This window comes from Mauremys reevesii, linkage group 2, assembly GCF_016161935.1.
Source record: "Mauremys reevesii isolate NIE-2019 linkage group 2, ASM1616193v1, whole genome shotgun sequence".
NCBI classification, from domain to species: Eukaryota; Metazoa; Chordata; order Testudines; family Geoemydidae; genus Mauremys; species Mauremys reevesii.
The window spans coordinates 16,596,618-16,612,413 of record NC_052624.1 but is presented as its reverse complement, the minus strand read 5'-3'; the positions used below and the strand labels follow the sequence as shown (position 1 = coordinate 16,612,413).

The following is a 15,796-nucleotide window of genomic DNA, read 5'->3' as shown; positions in this document are numbered from 1 at the left end:
GAGATGTGTTTAAGGGAGAAGCTGGCTGGTGGGCAGTAAAGGCTGGGAATGCTGGCAGAGTGAAGGCAGGTGTCCACATTACAATGAGTTACTAGATCAGCTAAAAAGGGCGGGGTTAAGTTGTGAAGGGTCTTAAAGGTAAAGACAAGAAACGTATGTTTGATATAGAGGTTAAGGGGGAGCCAGTGGAGGGAGTTGGATGGCCAGAGTAAGGAGGTGATGTGGTCAGAAAAAGGAGCTGTCTTAGAAGCATTATTTTAAATAGACTTTGGGGGAGCAAAGTTACCATAGTTGAGGCCATAAAAGAGGAGGTTGTGATAGTCAGGGCATGAAATTATGAGGAAGGGGATGAGAGATTTAGCTGTGTCATCTGGTCTCTTGCTCCCCATTTGGTAAGAGTTACAAAGTATTGAAGAGACTTTGTGCTCAGGTTTCAGGGAGTGCTTTGAGGTGTTCAGCAGCGATTCTTATTGATAAATGACTGGTATTAATAGGTTCTGAAGGGTGTCTAGTTCAAAGGGAACAGTCAACAATTGATTTTGTTAGTCTGCCAACACTTTGTTTAGCCCGTTGCGTTACCTGTCTCATGCACTGGGGTGATGAAATATTCTCATGCACTGCTTTGATGTATGCTCTTCCCCAGGCCCTATATAAGGATGTTTATCAGTAACAGTGGTGACAAAGCAGAAACTGAAGAAACAGCAGGCACCAGTATCCTTAGGAAAGAAGGGGAGGGCAGAGGAAGGCTAAGGCCAGGTCTTTACTATAGAGTTAGGTTGATGTAAGCTAGCTTACATTGACCTAACTCTAAGCATCTACACTAAAATGTAGCTCCCACCAATGTAACTCGCCCACTTCACCGCCACGAGAAGTGTAGTGTTTAGGTTGATGTAATTAGGTCGACATGGTGTCAGTGTGGACACTGTGTTACTTGCATCTACTGTTGCTGCCTTTCAGAAGCCGTCCCATAATGCCCCACACTGATGCTCCTGGTGAAGATGCGCACCGCTGACACAAGAAGCTTAGTGTGGACGTGCAAAAGTGATTTAATTACTGTGGTGACTGTATGTCGACGTAGTTCAGGTTGATTTAATTTTGTAGTGTAGACTTGCCAAAAGCCTAAGCCTCTTTGGTGCTTTGTTTTCAGACTTGCCCATTACACAGAGCCCTGCCTCCCCACTGGAAATACCCTTATAAACTTTATCAGGGGAATAGACATTTTTAAAATTTTGTTAAAGGAGGTAAAAAAAAATCTGTAATGATACATTACTATTTAAAAGGTGCTTTAATTACTACACTGGTCTGGCTGTACACAGTCATGTTAACTAGTTTAGCGACACTCCCTGTGTCATCAGCATAGATCTGTGAATAATTAGTTTGTTTGGAGGAGAGGCCAACAAGGAGGAATACTTCACTTGCATCCCTTTTGGAGCCTCAAAGAGACTTCTTGGTCACTATGGGCATGACTCTTCTTTATGCTAAAGCCCCTTTACACCATTCTGGCAGTGTATTTAAAAAAAATAAGGAAAAGAAAAGGCCTTATTGTAAATGTGCATGTCCAATATCTCTGGACATGGGGGACCAAACTGGACTTAAAGGAACATTGTCAGTTTAAGCAGTTTGGGGAACATTGACTGCTAAACGAATGTTAGGCTTGGTTGGGGAGGGAGAGAGCGAGCAGGAAATCATAATCAACTGTTTTTTAAAATTTGCTGTCTTGTGACTTGCTAGGGTTTGAATAATTCTGGCAGAAATGTTTTCAGGACCAATGAACTTTTTAAAGTACTGGTCTGGGGCTAATAAGCAGGGGGGGGAAAGTGATACCAGTTAGCTGTTAATAGATATAAAACTATTTGCTATTCATTAAACGGAAGGAGTTTTTAGTTGTCTGTGTGTGTCTGTCATTTTATTTTTTAAAGGCTCTGTACTGAGATGGGTACCCTTTTAGTTTAAAAAAAAAAAAGGGGGAAATGGACTTTTGCAAAAACCTCACCAATATTTCCTAACAAACTATTTTAAAATGGTAATAGTATTGTAGTAGAGTTTTTAAATGGGCCTTTGAATTTGAGAGTTCAGAATGAGTTCATGTAAATATAAACGTGTAATGTGACTTTGGGCAAGTCACTTCACCTCTCTGTACATCTAGTCTGCTTTCTTCTCTCTCTCGTCTATTTAGAATGTAATCGCTTTGAGGCAGGGACTTTTTCTTGCTATGTGTTCATACAGAGTATAGCACAATGATGCCCTGATCTTGGCTGGGGGCTCTAGACACTACTGTAATACAAATAATAATAGTCATATGTTGTTAGTGTCAATTGAATTCAGAGTAATCCACATTGCTGTCAGACAGGGACTTTGAGGGTCCATTCTGGTCAATTTCATGACCATAAGATTTGAAAATTAGTCAATTTCAAGTTTTCAGATGTTTACATCTGAAATTTCGCAGTGTTGTAACCATGGAGGTCCCAACCCAAAAAGGAGTTGTGGGGTGGGGTTGTTGCAAAGCTGCTGTTGGGGGGTTGCGTGATTGCCACCCTCACTCCTGCAGCTGCAGGAGGTTCCTGGAGGTGGAGGTGGAGGTGGGTCTGATCTCCCCACGAGAGCAGCTGTGCAGGGGAAGAGCAAGTCCTGTCCCTCCCCAGTGTGGGGACTAGCATTTGGAGCCTGGGGAATGGTAGGAGCTCTGACTGAGATGCCTCCAGCCCTGACCCTCCCTTTCCCCTCCAATAGCTAGATTTCAGGTGGGAGGGCTTATTTCATGGTCCATGACACGTTTTTCACAGCCGTGAATTTGGTAAGGCCCAGACAGGAGGAAGGAGTATTCCCCCTGAATGTGGCAGGTTATCCCACAAACCCCTATTCCAGTGATTTTCAACCTGTGGTCCGCAAATTAAGATTTTCAAAGGGGTCCACAACTCCATTTGAAATTTATTAGGGGTCTGCAAACATGGTTGAGGTTCAAAGGATGAAAACCACTGCCCACAGGAAGGGAGATTTCCACAGTGGAGAAAACAGAGGAAACATGTCTCCCATCTCCTGAAGGGAGCAGATGGGGAAGATTCCCCACTTTCCCCTACCTCCCAGAGAGAGAGATTCTCCACATATTCCCATCTCCTGGTGAGAGTTACCCCCTGAAGAGTGTTGCCTCGATGCTGGTGACATGCTAACAACCCACTTATCTTACCACTGCATGTATTAAATTTAACACAGTGTTCACCAGAAGACATGTAACGAATCTATGAGAACATTGTTTAAATGTTGAAACCCGTGGGCGCATGTGTTTACTACAATAACGTGCATGTGCCAGTGTTTATATGTAGCAAAACCATTGCATTAATATTTAGTAAGCAAGTAAACATGTCATAACAAAGAAAAAACAGGTACTAAATCCATCAGTTCAGAATTCCACTAAGTGAATACTACTGCATCAGTTTACCAATAGCATTTATTATGAGCATCTGACAATCAAAATATCTGAATAGAAATGTGAATATATGTGTACTCACTTAGAGGCCAAGAAAGGTATATTAGGAGTTGAACTCGTGATAGTAGCCAAGTTGCTGGAAACACTGAATTTTAAATATAGGTGTTGAAAGAAGGAATGTTGCATCCAGACCTGTTTCTTATTTATATTTAAACTAGGAGGTCCACGGTTTTCAGCTTCTGTAGTTCAAGCTTATTGCATGCACCCCATGACTTTCCACCCTCCCATCCCCCTCTGTTTCAGGGCCTCCCTAAAACTCTCTCCTTTAGGCTAGGGGCTCTGTGTGTCCCTCATCCTTCCCCTTCCCCCCATTCCAGGGGTTCTGTGCACTCACTTTTCCCCTTCTCACATGCCAGAGTCTTGGTGTGCTCTCCTACTTTCCCCTTTCCTCATATACCAGGGTCCTCTATTACCTGTTCGGATAGAATCATAGAATCATAGAATTCAAGATCAGAAGGGACCATTATGATCATCTAGTCTGACCTCCTGCAAGATGCAGGCGGCCATTGCCAATCTTGCATGCAGGCAAGACTCTCCAGCCAAACCCTCTGGAAAAGGTTATATCATACCATTGACCCATTGTACTATTTACCAGCTTTAATTCTGAAATCTCACTGGTATTTCTTGGCATATGTGCCTTTTCTTTGGTGTGCAAACATTCTGCATTTTTTAATGCAGAAAACTATGCTAGTGATACTTTATGGCTGAGATTAATACAGGTTGAACCTCTCTAGTCCGGCACCCTTGGGACCTGACTGGTGCCGAACTAGAGAATTTCCCGAACCACGGAAGGTCAATGCAGAGTGCCAGCTGGTATTCATAGGTGTGGGAAGTAGGGGAGCAGGGCGTGCTGCAGCACCCCCAGGCTTTGTGCCCAGTGTGCCCCTCCCACCTGGGGGGACCTGCTGCCACCCAGGTTCCTGGTCTCTGGCCCCCCGCCTGGGGGCTCCAATGCCAGCCCCATGTCCCAGCTGCCGGCCCCAGGTGTCCCTCCTCCCCCCTGCCCGCCCCTTGAGCTTGAACGCTGTGAATCAGCTGTTCGCAGTGCTCTGGAAGCCCTGGGACGGAGGAGGAGAAGTTGGTAAGCGGGGGGGCCGCTGGTGCATGAGAGGTGGGGGGGGCAGAGGAGGGAGGTTGGTGCCGGTGGATGCTCCAAACCCACTAATTTTTCCCCATGGGTGCTCCAGCCGGCCAATGGGAGCTGCGGGGCTGGTGCTTGTGGACCCAGGCAGTGCACAGAGACCCACTACCATCCTCCCCCCAAGGGGCGCACAGAGACATGCTGTCAGCAGCAGGCGGCTGCAGCTGCTTCCGGGAGCAGCGTGGGGCCATGGCATGCAGTCAGCCTGCCCGAGCCCTGCTGCGCCACCGGCTGGGAGCTGCCTGTGGTAAGTGCCTCCTGGCCAGAGCCTGCACCTCGCACCCCCTCCTGCACCCCAACACTCTGCACCAGCCTGGAACTCCCTCCTGCACCCAAACTCCCTCCCAGACCCCGCACCCGCTCCTGCACCCCGATCCGCTGCCCCAGCCCAGAGCTCCCTTTGGACCCAAATTCCCTCCCAGACCCCACACCCTCTCTGCCAGAGTATTGCATTTTTGGAGTAATTTGGGGAGTCTATTTAACAGTATGTTTTAAAAGATTGTTAAGGGTACACAGAGCCTGGAATGTGCGCTCTTTTTGGGTAGCAGTATAAATCTAAAGAAAGAAATAACAAAACAAATGCATCCTAGTAGCCTCTGTTGGTTTGTGTTTCTTTAAGGGTTTTTTTGTTTGTTGCTTCTGTCTAATACTGAGCTCATGCTTCTATTCTCCTGTTGGTAGATCATTTTCTTCCTCTGTTAGTTTAAGCAATTTTCCATCCAAAGTATATTTTGCCTTAGCCTTGGTTCTCCCTTTAGGTTTCCTGAAATTGAATTCTACATGCTGATCCTTTGATCATTGTCTTTCCTTATCAAAACTTTCATAAATTTCTCACCTCTCCTTAGGGTGACGAATGTCCTGATTTTATAGGGACAGTCCTGATATTTGGGGCTTTTTCTTATATAGGTGCCTATTACCCCCCCACCCAATCCTGTCCCGATTTTTCACCCTTGCTACCTGGTCACCCTGCCTCTTCTTTAGAATCCACAATCGTTCCTGTCCTTGTGTCACTTGTAAATGTTGAGACCGTGCAGATTGTCCTTTCTTCCACATCACTTTTGTATAAGTGAAATAAAGTTAGTGCTCCTGGTGATTCTTGTGGGAAAACCCCCTGATAAATCCAACAATGAGGATTTTATTCTATTTACACTAAAGCATTCTGCACTGTACCTACCAATTCTTAATCTATGTAAGTCCCTATTCCTATATGTTGTATGGAAGCTTCTGGTTTGATACTTGGGAAAATGCTTTACTGAAACCTAGAAAATTATGTCAGCTGGTATCATTTACCCCTCATTATTTTGTATCTTTGATAACCCTGATACAGTGCCCAAGGACATTTGTCTGGCCTGTTGATGACTTCTTGATGACATGTGCTCCTCTAATTACACTACGCTATGCTGCATCTTCACAGCCACCTTAAAGTGCTGCCGCAGCCAGTGCTTTAACATTGCTAGTGAAGACATGCCGTAAGAAAAGATGTCCCACCATAGTCAGCTCATTGGGCAGAAGAAAAGTCAAAACAAAATAACTCTCTATATCTGTATGTCCCAAGCAGAGCTTCCGATCAGGGAAGGGAAAAGAGCAGAAAATTCCATTGGTGCAATCCTAACTTTTTGAAGTCAATGGCAGAAACTCTCATTTACTTGAGTGGATCCAGGATTTCATCCATGAAGTCTGTTAAGGACCTTGTCATGCAGACATAACTTACCTAAGAAGTGTTCATAAACTACAGTGATGGGCACTATCGAAAACCCTAAAATAAATGAAAGCTAGCTTTTCTCATCACTGAGTGCAGAGCATAATTTGAATATAGATTTAAACATATATTGCATAAAAGAACGCACCAAGATTATATGCACAGCCCCATAATATTCCCTTGTATTTGTATCTTTGTGTAATAATGAGTAAAATTAGAGATCCAGTTACTTTTCTGGTATTTTTTTTAAAGCATTGAAATACGTGCTTTATACAACTATTTTTATGTTTCTTCCAGCCTGTGGAAAAACTGGCAGAGCCCAGGGAGCTAGCTATTAAGGAAAGTGTTCTGTTTCTCTTTTCTCCTATTATAAACAAATTACCAAAACAAGGACTCAAAGGGGGCCACAAAAGGTACTTGGATTTAAATTAGCACAAGAACTTCTCAGCAGCCAGCTTCTCCTTTTTGGCTGATGATGTTGTGAGGCACACTCAAAATGGGACTGAAAATGGAACATTTAAAAGCCTGAGTTTTTCCTTTTGGCTGCTCTAGCCCCCTCCCCTAGGTTCTTGTGTTGTGTGAACAAACATATTTTTTTCATTAGGTAAAATCCCATACTTCTGAGCAAATCGAGAAAGTAGTGGGGCTGGCTTTGTGGCTTTTCTTTCTGGACTAGAACCATCTATTTATTCTGCCTTCCTTCCATTGAACATCACTTATGCTGAAATAAATTTGTTAATCTCTAAGGTGCCACAAGTACTCCTGTTCTTTTCACAGTTGTAGTTGAGCTAAGAGGTGAAAACATTATCTAAATTTATCTAAAAGTTGTATCTGCAAGTGTACCACCCTTAGACACAGACAGTATGGCCAAAAATCTTGAGGTTTTTGAATGGGTTCTGAGGAACAAAGAAACTCAAACTTCCTCTCTGGCCAAAACCATGGTTACCCAGGCCTGGGTTTGGTGTATTGTGCATCGTGTCGGTATTGGGTCATGGGGAAGTGTGCTTCAGCATCACCAAGCTGTATGTAGTGCATTGAATTTTGGAATGTGTAAGATGCATCTCCTTATCTTGAATGTGGTGAAATAGAGAGTTGACTGCAAGCCACATTTTTGCACCTTGTGAATTAATACTTTTCTTCTCACCACTGATTGTCTTTACTTGCTGTTTTATGGTTTGTTTAGATTATAAGTTTTCTGAGCCAAAGACCTGCCTTGATTTTTGTAAAAGTCATGCATTCTGGTAGCACTGCATAATTTTAATAATATGGAATTATAATTGCATTCAAATATTTGCATGACATGAAAAAATGAAGTCTGGTCTTGTGTGTCACCTACCATAATCTGTCTCAGACCATAGACTTGTTTCTTCATTAGACATATTTGGCCAGTGTCAAAAATTTCTCCCCCCACACTCCCTAGCCATTGTGGGGTCTTACTGGAAATCCTGGCCTGCCCGTCTGTAAAAGGCCCCTCCTCCCACTGTGGGGTCAAGGTCAACAGAAACGCAGTGTGCCTGGCTTCTTCTGACAAAGGGGTTGACTTTTTAGGTAAGAAGAATGAGGAGTACTTGTGGCACCTTAGAGACTAACAGATTTATGATCAACATGGTTTATTATATTTTGGTTTAATGAAAATTTTCTTTATTCTAAACATTTTAGGCTTGTCTCTACAAATTCATTTTGACTGAGACTGAATTTAATTGGCTAAGATGCTACAACAAAGGGGAAAAACTGATGGTTACATATATTGCCACTCCGTATACAATGCCCCAATGTTACCCTTGTGTGTTTAAAATGCTTCTAAAGAGACCTGGTGGGTGAGGTGATATCTGTTGTTGGAGCAGCTTTTGTTGGGATACAGGGAAGCTTTCAAGCTTCCACAGAACTCTTTTCTTCTGGAATGGAAAAGGTACTGTCACAGCTAAATACAAGGTGAACTGATTGTTTAGTATAAGTAGTTAACACATTTTTCAAGAGACTATTCAAGGGAAAGTGGCCCATTAAAACCCCTCCAGTCATAGGAGGGAAAGGAAGGAAGAGGGGAGAAAAGACAACTTGCCAGGAGTTGTTAGTGGGTTATAAATTGGTGTAATAAGCCATAAATCCAGTGCCTCTGTTCAGTTCATGATTTTCAGTGTCTAGCCAAGTTATGAATTTAAACACTCAGGTTTGTCTTTTGAAGGTGTTGTGCAAGTTTCCTTTGAGGATGAGGACTGAGAGATCAGTTATAGAGTGATCATTTTGTGAAAGGTTCATCCACAGGTGAAGAGGGTGTTTTTGTGTCTTATCATTTTCCTCTGAGAGTTCATTTGACAGTGTAGGGATTGTCAGGTTTCACCCACATAGTTGTTGGGGAATTTATTGCACTGGATGAGGTATACTGCATGTAGTGATAGGCATGTGTAGGACCCATGGATCTTGAAAGGTGTGTTGTGGGGAGTGTTGATCATCATAGCAGTGGAGATATGTCCACAGGTTTTGCATCTGTTGTTCTGGCAGAGTCTGGTACCACTTTGAGGAGCTTGCTTTTGATGTGGTTAGAGGGGCTGTGGGGTTGTCTGAAGGTCAGTAGAGAGGGTTCAGGAAAAATTTCTTTCAGGATGTGGTCCCCATTGAATATGGGTTGTGATTGTTTGATGCCCCATTGGGTTCCAGTGTGAGGTGGAAAATGACAGCTAGCGGTGTGCAGTTGGAGGGGATTTATTTCCATATTGAAGCAGGTTCTCTAGGGGTATCTGGGTGGCTTATTCCATGATGCCTGGCCTTAGATAACACATTTGTTGGTGTGTTTGGAGTGATTACTGGATCTGTGAAGATAGGTGTGGTGATGTGTAGGTTTCTTCTATATGGTAGTCATATAGTAGGGTTCCACTGTTGAAGTTGACCATGGTATCCAGGAAGTTGATGCTAGTGTGGGAGTGTTCTATGGAGAGTCTAATGGATTTGTGGTGGTTGTTGAAGTTGTGGTGGAAATCTGTGAGGGCGTTTGTTGTCTGTTCAGAAGATGAAAATATCATTGATGTATCTCAGCTATGTCATTAACTTTGTGGTGCATTTTCCAGAAATTTTTCCTCAAGGTAGCCCATGAAGAGTTTTGCATACTGGGGAGCCATCCTAGTGCCCGTGGCTGTTCCCATGGTTTGGACAAAATATTTTGTTGTTCAGTGTAAAACTTGTTATGGGTGAGGATGAAATGGATTAATTTTTAATGGATTTTTTTTAATGAAGTTGACATGTTCTAGTCATTCATCAAAGTATAAACAAAATCTGAAAGTGGATAGTTGGAACCTTTTCTTTGTTCTAGTGCTGTTTTAAGCAAGCATATTCATAATAAAAATATATAATTACAAGGTATCCAAATATGTAATTGAAAAAGGATCCTAACAACTTCATCATGCTGGGATCAATGGATTTGCACAGGATGAAATTTTGTGCTTAGGATCTACAGAAACTAAACTATATAGTTTTGGGTGGTGTGAAACAGAGAAAAAAGTTTTATTTCATGACTGGTGGGAAATTTACACTAAGGTATGCTGTGTTAGCTGGCTAAATAACGTGTTTATTAAATTCAAATATATATTTTAATACAATATATTAAAGCTTACAAATTTAAATGAACATAAATGGAGAAATTTCTCATTTCCACATAATGTTAATTCATTCATACTGCTATTCTGGATTAATAGGGCAATAGTACATTATTATATATTGTGAGGGAAAGTCATGTTTTTCCAATGGGGGGGGGAAGAGAAATTTAGGCTATTTTAAAAAATGAAAACTTAGTATTAGCAGTACTTCGAGAAAAATGGTTGCAGATGTGCCTGTAGATTTAATTGTTTATTGCCGTGTCTGAATAAAAATTCAGTTTTCAAGCATTTCCTTGAAATAAAAAAAGCTTTTCTTTGTTAAACAAAAATTGGTCCTCACAGAGGACCGTTCATGCCAAGTTTTAAACTTTAACCCCTGCATCTCACCACAGTAACTGTGCTCTTTAAAAACAAACAACAAAACAAAGCAAAACAAAAAATAAAATACAGAGTTTTATATGGCTAGAAACTACTTTGCAAACTAAAATATAGCAGTAGCTATTGGCAAACAAGTCCCCATCCACGCACACTAATATACTGTGATTTAGTGCAGTGGTTTCTAAATGGCGGTGCCCAGAATGCTTGCTTGTGTTCACTGGAGAGTTGCTTGGTCACTGAGTGCTACCGTACCTTCCTGTTTCCAGGCGCTAAATCCTATTAGAGTAAGGTAAAAATACATTAGAGACGTCTCCATGCAACAAATTGCTGTAGTTGCCCCAAGAACATTGTTTGTCAGTGGAAGGAAAGGTGACAGTGAGACATTCTATTTATTAAGATGCGTCCGATGTGACAAAAAATGAGCGAACTCTGGGCGTAGTGGAAACTTTGTTTTTCCATGAGTTGAAAAAGTGAATGAGATTTGGTAATAATGCATAACATCACAGGCCAAGGGCATTGTTGCTCACCAGAGCTCACATTTTAAATTCACCATCAGGAATCCTTGTCACTACTGCTGCTACACCATCTTTAGCTGTCAAACAGCTTGTCTACCCTAGAGCATTTGGGTATTACTAACAGTATTGTAATCCTGTAGCATGCCTGTAAAACACCTTGCCCTAAACACAACTTCTTGCAACCGTGCACAGGTATTCATACCACTGTTGCAGTTACACTTGCTTTGAAAAAGTCTTGCCATCATTGCTTCCTGCAACAAGTCACAGCCAGTGTGGACAGCAAGTGAGAGCACTGCAGTTCAAGGGTACAATTAGCGCTCCTACTGTAATCTGTCCAGTGCTTCTGTCTACCCTTCAGTGGCAGTTCTGACAGCTCAGACTGCATTGGCTTTATCTCATCAGGCTGTTTCCACCTGTTCTGTGCTGGCTGCATATAGGCCTGAGAGCAGCCACCTGCCCCTGTATTTATTAACAATTCAGCCCTCATCTAAATAGCAATAACATTTTTATTTTTACACTGTTAAAATTTTTGTTTAAAACACTCCATTATTATTATTAAACATGATTTAACACGTTTTTAAATTTGTTCCTTTTTTTGGTAGAGGCTTTACAATATTTCAGTTGGAATATTTTTAACATTACATTTAAAAAAAATTTGTCAAAAGTAAACTTTAGAATACAGATCTTTTTCTTTGCTTTGTTCCCCAGCTCTAGGGTGTTTTGTTTTGTTTTAAAGGCAAAGGTAGTGATTGGGATGGTGCTAAAAGATCTGCTTTTAGGGGGTTCTGCATGTGTAAAATGTATCTCTACTTTGCTGAGAGCATACTCAGGCAGCCTCCAGAGAAGCACCTCCTGTTTTCTCTCTTGGGTCCCTGACATCCAGAAGAAGGGAGGTTAGTAATATAACAGCAGAAGATGCATTTTAATCACTACATTCCCACAAAGAAATCTTTTGTCAGTTAGTAGCTTTCCAGCCGTTATTCATTTCCTCCTCCTCCATGTTGCACAGTACAGCCCCCAAGAGACTCGCTCCCCTAGAAGTGGCACGGAGGATAGGGAGAACTGGCTTTGAGTGCAGGAATTCCTCAGAAGGCCTGCTTGGCTCAAACCATGGCCCTCAAGACGCCTGTCTCTGCATCTAGGGAGCATGCATAGGAGGAAGAAACAGCATAATTTGAAAACAACAAATGTGAAAAACACCAATGAGAGATACAAATAAAGAAGCTACCTAGCATAGCAGAGCTTTTGATAACACACTAACTAAAAATCTTGAATGACAAATTCTGTCAAAACATAACTTTTTGTTTGTTTTTTGTGTAAGGAGTGACTAGTCTGTTCTGCTATGAAGTGGGGGAGTAAAAACAATTCTGAGGGAAGAGAGCTCTGAACACTGTGGTATATTAAAGCACTTTTGTAATGGATCTTAAAGATTTTTTTCCTACATGAGAACTTTGCAATGAACTTAATAATTTTGTGAAACCTAAAATTTGTCTTTTCAACCTGAAGTCCAATAAAAAGTGTGTCAGGAGAACACAATTAACATGATGAGCCGTTAACTGTGATGGTTCAAGTGACTTCTGCCTCCCCAACTTGCAAATTGTTAAATTTGATCTAATAAGCATTATGTAGATCCTGTTGATAATAGTGATTTGCCTCCATAATTACTCTATAGTTTTTGTCTGTGCAAGGCCAAAGTGCATTGTTGCCATTATTATTATTTATTTGAATTACAGTAGCACCCAGAAACCCCAACCAGATTAGTAGACCATTGTGCTTAGACACTCTGTAAACATACACTAGAAAAGTCCCTATACCCAAAAATGCTCTTGCCTCCATTTTTCGCATCTGGCTTTTGATTTCAGCAGGGGGAATTCCCTGGGGCAACAGAAGTGCCTTTTTCTTCATGCCATGAAATTCCATTCAGATTTGGCAGAGCTAGTGTTAAAAATCATTTCAATGCAGAGGGAGGGACCCTCGGACCCATCCTCCCACTCTGGGAAAGTACAGTAGAACCTCAAAGTTACAGGCACCTCGGGATTGGATGGTGTCCGTAACTCTGAAATGTTTGTAACTCTGAACAAAGCGCAGTTCGGGCTCCAGCAGCTAACACTCCAGTCTAGGCTCCAGCAGCAACTGAGTTCCCTCCTCAGCACAGGCAGCTTCCGATAGTGTGTCCCCTTCCCAGCTGTGGAAGGGGATGTGTGAAAACAGTGCCTCCCCCTCCTGGCCTTGGGGAGGGTGAAAGTGGCACAGACCCCAACATTGCTCCTGCTCTGCCGGCTCTGCCTGCCTTGGGCTGGCAGCCCCAGTGTCGTCACCTCTTAGCTGCAAGTGGCAGCCCCGCATGAGGCAGGGCGTGGGTACAGGGAGCCCAGATGTGCCTACCTTTAAGATGCAATACAGGTACTGTACAGAACAGTATTTGCTTTTTTGTTTTTTTTTTGGTCTCCGTTGCTGCCTGATTGGTTACTTCCAGTTTAACATGGTGTCTGACTGTCCATAACTCTGATGCTCGTGTCTTTGAGGTTCTACTGTAGCCTTGTCCTGCTGACAGCTAAAGGAGTCAGTCCTTAGCTCACATAGCACCATAGCACAGACTGTTACTAAAGTGTTCTGGTTCAGACTCTGCTGGTGATTCATAGGGGCAGAGGAATGTTACATTTTACATAATAGATTTTTTTTACCTTTTCTTTAAAAATAATAATTATAATAAAAACTACGAGATTACACACAGAGAGACTCATTGAAAAGGGTTATTGAGGTTCCAAAGTCAAGCACTTGAAAGTTAGGAAATGCCAGATTTGATTGCCACATGATCTCAGTTTGGCCTCCTTATGTGTATGCATAATGACCGTCTTTAATTACGTCATCACAGTCTATTAGAGAATTGTTCTGAGAGCAACAAGATGAAATTCAATAAAGACAAGTACAAAGTACTTCACTTGGGAAGGAGAAATCAAATGCACAACCACAAAATTGGGCATAAGTCAGTAGGCAGAAATACTGCTGTAAAGGACCCGGGTGTTACAGTTATATGTGAGTCAACAGTATGATGCAGTTGCAAAAAAAGGGTTAATACCATCCTGGGATGTATTAACAGGATCATTGTATGGGAAACACAGGAGGTAATTGTCCTGCTCTGCTTGGCACTGGTGAGGCCTCAACTGGAGCACTATGTCCAGTTCTGGACACTACACTTTTAGGAGAGATGAGGACAAACTGGAGAGACTCCAGAAGAGAGAGAAGAAATAAGAAGTTTAGAAAACTTGACTTGTGAGGAGAGGCTTAAAAAAACCTGAGCATGTTTAGTCTTGAGAAAAGAAGACCTGAGTGAGGACCTGATAACAGGTCTTCATATATGTTAAGGCGGGGTGGCCAACCTGAGCCTAAGAAGGAGCCAGAATTTACCAGTGTACATTGCTAATGTACACTGTAATACGTCAGCAGCCTGCAATCAGCTCCCCTCACCTGCAGCCTTGCCGATCAGTGCCTCCCCATCCCTCCCCGCACCTCCTGATCAGCTGTTTGGTGGCATGCAGGAGGCTGGACGGGGAGGAGTGAGGGCATAGCAGGCTCAGGGGAGGGGGTGGGAAGGAGTGGAATGGGGGCAGAGCCAGGGGTTGAGCAGTGAGCACTCCCTGGCACTTTAGAAAGTTGGAGCCTGTAGCTCCAGCCCAGGTGTCAGTGCCTATACAAGGAGCCACATATTAACTTTTGAAGAGCTGCATGTGCCTCTGGAGTAGGGTGACCAGATGTCCCGATTTTATAGGGACAGTCCCAATTTTTGGGTCTTTTTCTTATATAGGCTCCCACCCCCGTCCCAATTTTTCACACTTGCTGTCTGGTCACCCTACTCTGGAGCCACAGGTTGGCCACCCCTTTGTTAAGAGCTGTTACAGGGGCATGCACAGAAATTTAAATTTGACCCCTTTTTGGGGGGGAGGGGCACAGAAACTCGCCTATGAGGAGCTCACTTTCTTCTTTCCTCTCCCTCCACCTGGCCCTGGCCTTGGCCCTGACCCCACAGGAGCTCGATCTTCCCTGCCTCTGTGGCCCCGGGGCCAGAGAAGTTCTGTGTCCCTGATGATTATTGGGGGAGTAGGGGGGTGCCCCTGCTTGCCTCCACCGCCCAGGCTGTTATAAAGAGGAGGATGGTGAATTCTTCTCCATTACCATTGCAGGTAGGACAAGAAGTAATGGGATTAAATTGCAGCAAGGGAGATTTAGGTTAGCAATTAGGAAAAACTTTGCAGTTAAGCTCTCCGCTTTCAAGGGAGGTTGTGGAATCCCCATCACTGAAGGTTTCTAAGAACGGGCTGGACAAACACCTGTCAGGGACGGTGTAGGTTTACTCGGTCCTGCCTCAGTGTAGAGGGCTCGGCTTGATGACCTTGATGGGGGGAGGGATAGCTCAGTGGTTTGACCATTGGCCTGCTAAACCCAGGGTTGTGAGTTCAATCCTTGAGGAGGCCACTTAGGGATCTGGGGCAAAAATCAGTCCTGCTAGTGAAGGCAGGGGGCTGGACTCAATGACCTTTCAAGGTCCCTTCCAGTTCTAGGAGATTGGTATATCTCCAATTATTACCTTTATTACCTATTACCTATTGAGGTTCCTTCCAGCCCCTCATTTCTAAGATGCTATTTTTCCATAGGACCCCTGCCTCATTCAGAGCATGGGCTGGATACACAAGGAGGCAGAATTAAAGGTACACGGGGAACTGTAAATCTGGCATTTCCCAGCTTTCAAGCACTTGATGTTGAAATTTAAGTAACATTTTTTTAACATAGATTTTTGTGTGTCATAAAATATTTACCCATCCACACTTGACAATTCCTCTCCCTGCTTAGGTGAAACAAACCTTTTGTTCTTGCACAAACTGCTTAGGTACCAACACTCAAATATGAAAAAGGTGTCAATTAGAACATATTTTTATGTCTAAACCAAGGAAGTTGGATATATAAGTTTGAGGTGTAAGTTTGAGAAACAATAAT

At 42.9% G+C, this 15,796-nt stretch overlaps 1 protein-coding gene across 14 annotated transcripts in view; it reads left to right on the top strand.

Annotated features, from left to right (window-relative positions):
- Positions 1–15,796, top strand: part of KMT2C (lysine methyltransferase 2C) — a 346,573-nt gene that overhangs the window by 97,435 nt on the left and 233,342 nt on the right. The gene's annotated exons all lie outside the window — the stretch shown is intronic.